Source organism: Miscanthus floridulus, chromosome 5 (assembly GCF_019320115.1).
Source record: "Miscanthus floridulus cultivar M001 chromosome 5, ASM1932011v1, whole genome shotgun sequence".
Taxonomy (NCBI): domain Eukaryota; kingdom Viridiplantae; phylum Streptophyta; class Magnoliopsida; order Poales; family Poaceae; genus Miscanthus; species Miscanthus floridulus.
In genome coordinates, this window is record NC_089584.1 from 70,288,294 (window position 1) to 70,294,402 (window position 6,109).

Consider the following 6,109-nt stretch of genomic DNA (forward strand, 5'->3'; position numbering starts at 1 on the left):
TGTCGGTTTTTTAAAACCGACAGTAATGTTTATATATATTAAAAAATTTCTTTTATATACTGAATAAATAGAAGCATGTGTATTCCTATGTTGAAATGGCTTGAAATTTTTTTGGCAAGCATGTACACCCAAATTAAGATCCCACACAGGATCTTAGGTTTTTTTGATTAGTTTTTTTATTTATTATATTTTTTGTGTGCTGAATGAGACAAAAGAGGGTGAATTTTATCTTGGGCCCAATAGATTTTTTCATCGACCTTTACAAAATTCTTATCCCTAGGGCACATTAGAGCTTATGTAAAAGTTTGACATCATTCCAGATCTTTTTGTGGGTAGACTGAGTTCAATCTATAATTAAGCGGTGTCGTCGCGCAGAAATTCAATTAAACCTTATAAAGTAGCAAACCATCTCTCGAAAATCTCAAACTAGGTATTTCCTTCACATGTGGCATGTGCAAGCCTAAGAAAAAGTTTGAGACCAATACGACATCGGAATGCATATGAACCACAGAAACCTTGATAACCTATGTGTATAGTCATGGTTCGATGAAATGGCTCATGTACCTCTATGAAGAATGTGTACTCCGCCTATGTTGAAATGACTTAAAATTTTTTGGCAAGCATGTATACCCAAATTAAGGCCCCAAATAAGATATGAGGTTTTTCTGATCATTTTTTTATTAATATATTTTTCTCTGTGCTGAATGAGACAAAAGAGGGTGAATTACATCTTGTACCCAATAGATTTTTTTCATCGACCTCCACAAAATTCTTATCACTAGGGCACATTAGAGCCTGTGTAAAAGTTTAACACCATTCCAAATCTTTTTATGGGTAGACTCAGTTCAACCTATAATAAATCGGTGTCGTCGTGCAAAAATTCAATTAAACCTCAGAAAGTAGCAAACCATCTCCAGAAAATCTCAAACTTGGTGTTTCCTTCACCTGCGTCATGTACAAGCCTGAGAATAATTTTGAGACCAATATGACACCGAAATGTATATTTTTAGTTGCCCAACAAATGTTACACGAATTATATGCATGACAATAATTAAACACATAAAACCGTACAAATTAAAATTGGAACCCAATTAAACTATGACCTTGAAAACCTAGCTAAATAAACATTAATTACTATCAGAATCACTGCTGGGATTGACCGGGCACGCACACTAACATACCTCTGTAGCCATATATGGTAATTGATATCACGGATTATGTATCCGCTTGTATCGATGAAGGTCAATGCCCGTATGAGTGCACTCTCTCATGCCTCATAATACCGAAAGAATGGTCGGCCATAAATGTAACCTACTGAACGACCACTGCACTTGTTAGTAATCCTTATGCAGTATTGGCATCCTTCTACAGTGAGTTGGCTGAGGTTTTCATTATAGAAGTCACAATCGTACCCGAGTTGCTCCATAGCTTGGTCTAGAATGGCCCACAAGCCAAATGCAACATAGGTAAGGTCCTGGAGCATAATCTGCATGCAGAGAAAAAGAAAAAAAAATTAGAGAATTTTATTACAATAATAAACAACAAATAACCATGACTTTGGTATAAGTGACCATTTTATCATATCCGCACGGTTGTAGCGCATAAACCATTTGCTTGCTTGCGGGACGAGGATATCACCATCATTTAAAGCAAGTGCCTTGAAGTGCAAGAAAGTAGGCATATCATAGCAAACACATCGGAGTGCCTCTAAACAGATGTGCACGACACTGAATTGGGCGCTTATCATGTCCGGGCTCTGTCTTCCCGTCTTGTGGATATGGTTCTGTTGATTTGCACCCCTCAATGGGATGGAAAAATTGAGTTCACACGTCCATAGCCGACCACTTGCATTACATGCCGGGTTCTCGATGATGTCCGAGATAAAGAACCAGCTAAGTAATGTTCACAACCAATCTATTGGGGATATAGTCTGTGACATATATGTATGCAATAATGATATTAAACTAATTACACTTATTTGTTAGCATAAAAAAACAAAAGATGTTAGAAAATATTTCATACAATAGCTGGAACAGGGAACCGTGGAATGGCCACATTAGGAGCGAATGGTTCATCGCCAGGGTGGAAACCTAGTTCTTGTGGTGGGGGAGGTTCGTTGTTCATACCACCTGATTAATAAAATACAAAAAATATGAACATAAAATATATGCACAAAAAATTCTTCCAAGTAAAATGTGATAACATAATTAAATATAGATCGAATACAAGGAATAAGAATATATATAAATGTAGAATGCAAAGAAACATGAATATGAATATAGATCAAATGAATATAGATAGAATATTGGAGAAGACAACATATCAATACCATTAAAAAATGCAGGAGCCATGACCAAATCACGTAGAGAGAGAGTGGATTTCTTGAGAAGTGAGAGTGAAACATGAGAAATGAGACTGTGAGAGTTCGTGGGTCGGTGGGATCGATGTATGTGGTCGACGATTTGTTTTATATAGGGGGGCATGGACATCACTGCCTGTTTTTAAGTAGAACCGACAGTGAAAGTTAATATCACTGCTGGTTTTTAAATAGAACCGACAATGAAAGTTAATATCACTGCCAGTTTGTAGGTAGAACCAACAGTGAAGGTACATATATGTAAAGGATATATTTATTTAGATAGTACAGTGGGAAAGTTTTAACAACAACGATATACTTATTTAGATAGTAATAAAATACATCAAAAAATAACAAAAATATTAGAAATAAATAACATATACGATAACAAAGACCTTATACTAAAATTTTATATACGATAACAAAGACCTATTTGTGTACATGTCAATATTACAATCAATGTGTATCAACACATTATAATGTAACTATCTCAGTAGCGTTCTTCTAGCACCAACTAGGGTTAAACAGCAGCACCAAGGTGGTCTACGAGCTATATCGCTTGGAGTTGACAAGGTGGCATCGATGAATCCGCCTATCTGTACATGGCCTTTGTCTAGATGCGCACCACAACAGATGGCTCTGTGAACCTCGTGGCATCTCCAATCTTTGGCATTGCTCTATCTTCAGTAGCATTCTTCTAGTACCTCTTGTGTGCACCATTTTGTTGGACTATGAAGCATAACGATATCGGTGGTTTATTATGAGAGGAAAACACTATATCATGGCTGATAAGGCCTAGCTGAAACCAACATGCATGGAGAGGCTAGCTCCTGGTAGAGGGCCATTTTATAGGGGCTAGCAGTCGTGGTATATTTTTGTTTCTGAACTAAAGTTGTCGGATAGGTGGGAGTAGTGTTCCTACTGTTGTGGTCAGTGGTAGCACTGTTGGCACATGAGGAGCATCTAGACATCACTATCGGTTTTAGTTTAAAAACCAACAGTGAATGGGGCCTTCTGTGTCGGTTCGAGCAACCGACTATGATAGAAGCTATCTATCGGTGCAGAAAGTGACCAACTAGTGAATATTTGTAGTTTTGCTATACATTGTGATCGGAGGTGGCCTAGCACTCAATGACACAAGATTTATACTGGTTCAGGCAACATGCCCTATGTCCAGTCGGGGTCGGCCGGTGACTTTATTCCTGAGCCTAAGTGCTCAAAGTCTACAGTGGGGTTACAAACGAGAGGAAGAGAGATGGGGTGTTCAAGGGGTCCAGTCGGCTCTGACTGGAAGGGTTGCGGTCAGAACTTGGAGGTTCTGCGGTTATGGGGTATTGATGTCGATCTGAGGAACTTTGGCTTTCTTGAATTCGTCCATCCCCTTGTTGAAGGGAGCGCATCCCCTTTTATAGATGAAGGGGGTGGCTTTACAGGTGAGAGAGAGAGAGAGTATAGATGTTTCTAAGCCTTGTTGCCCACGCTGATGAAGACTGGATAATGGTAGGCACCCCCAACACTGTTGATGTCACTGTAGAATGTCAGATGCGTATGGGAGGTTGTGCTATCTTCTTTAGGAAGGATGGATGCCGGTACCTGTAAATACTATTTGATGCCTAGTGGCATGTGAAGAGTTGCGCTATGTTCACACGGTATGGCAAATCCTGGTGCCCATACCGCGATCGATGTCCAGAGACACGCGGGGGGCTTACCGTATGGGAGTTTTAGCAGCCCCTACAATACTATAGGGGGAGATGGTGGCTGCAGAGTACTGTTTTGTGCAGGGTATGGTCCCTGGTACAGTGGTTTTGACTTGTGAGCCTTGTCTTGCCTTTCTCCGCATGTCTTCTGGTTCCTACCGAACGGGGCGCCCCCGGTCGGATGGCTCCAATCAGCTCTGAGAGTGCCGGTTGGAGAAGAGCGGTGAGCAGGGTTCCTATGAACCCCGGTCGTGGGGTCAGAGTCATGGGGTCGGAGTAGGAAGCAGCGTTTTGGGCCAGGCCTTTCGATTGGAGAGACCGCTCGGAGATGGCTAGTGCCCCAAGCGAGTGCTCCAGTCGGAGAGGTGGGCCAAAGAAGTTGTCGAGCGGGCGTTTGTTCTTTTGGGTAGACCTTCCGATCGGCAACTGGACTGCCCTTCCGGCCCATTATGTTTTAGACTCTTGGGCCAGCCCATGAACTACATGTTATTTTCCTAGGTTGAGCCCGGGCGTGGAAGCTGGTCCCCAAGGGACCCCGGGTTTATGAACCCAACAGGAGCCCCCGAGCCCCTAGGTGATTTGAGCCGAATCATCCAGGGGATTTTTGTCTTACTAGTGGGTGCGCACGAGCGCACCTGCGGGTGTAGCCCCCGAGCCCCCGGGTGATTCGGGTGGAACCGGCTGAGGGTTTTTTTTGTGTTGTGTCGGTGGGTGCGCGCAAGCGCACCCGTGGGTGTGCGTGTTTTTAGTTTTGAGATAGAATTTTGTTTAACCATGGCGTTGTTGTGTAGCCAAGGTGTTTTTAGGCGTGGGGATTGGATCAAGATAGAACTTACTGATCCCGACGTCGGTGCGCACCGAGGATTGGGCGAGGAAGTTTAGTTTGAGACAAACCCTAGCATCGGTGCGCGCCGTGAACAGAAATAGCTTAGTTTAGATGCCATAGAGCTTGATCTTTGGCATCGATGCACGCCATAGGATCGGGTGACACAGAGTCGTGAGTAGACCCAGGCGTCGGTGCACGCCATGGGATCGGGCGAGGTGGAGTCGCGAGTAGACCTAGGCATCGATGCGCGTGGTGGATCGAGAGAGTTTGTTTTAGTTAGTTTCAGTTAGTGAAGCCATTATGTGAGTTTAGAGTCATGGTCCCAAGAGCCATAGCTAGATGTCGTCGATCCTATCGACGTGAGTTCGGAGTCATGGTCCCAAGAGCCATAGCCGAATGTCGCTGATCCTATTGATGTGAGTTTAGAGTCATGGTCCCATGGTGTTTGAGCCCCCGAGCCTTGTTGGGCCTTCGTGGGGGTCAATGTGAGTTGTTTTGCGTTACCCCATCTGGTTCCTCACAACCAGAGGGGCTGAATTTCATTGCCTGCCCTGATCGCTCAGGCTCGAAGACTAGTTCGGTGAGCTCGCTAATGGGTGTGATCCAACATAATCTAGGTCCGTCATTCGTGATGGGGTTAGCATAGCCCTCTTGTGGCATTCCACTACTTCTTTACCTATAGCCCGACAGATGCCTAGGTCATTCTAGAGACTGACTTGGGTGGCCTAATGGCCTCCCCTCGATGGAGATTCTGTGGGCCTGGCGAGAGGTTCAGGATCGAACAAGAAGGTTGAGATGACCCGGTTTGCTAGACTGGGCGAAGGCCGCATGGTGCTCATCTACGGTTTTCTCCCCTGGCTCTATTTGGTTGCTCATGTCGAATGAGGCAAACCGCTGCTTCGTGACGCAACACGGAGTTATGTGGTGCATTTCGCTGCATGTGCAATGCTTAGTTCCCGAGCCCCCGGGCGGTTCATGCCCTAACCGTCCGGGGGGTTCAGGCGTATGAGATGAATGCATGTATGGATATATGAATGATTTGTAAAGAAATAGAGGGGGTTTTGGCAATGTTCACCTTGGCGACTGGAGTGACAGGGCTCGGGGAGCCTCGGTCAGAAAAATCCGACTGGGACCTTGACGACCTGAGTGATGGGGTTCAGAGAGCTTCAGTCGAAGATGTCCGACTAGGACCCGTGCTTGTCGTCCGTGATGGAGTCAGCGTGGCCTACA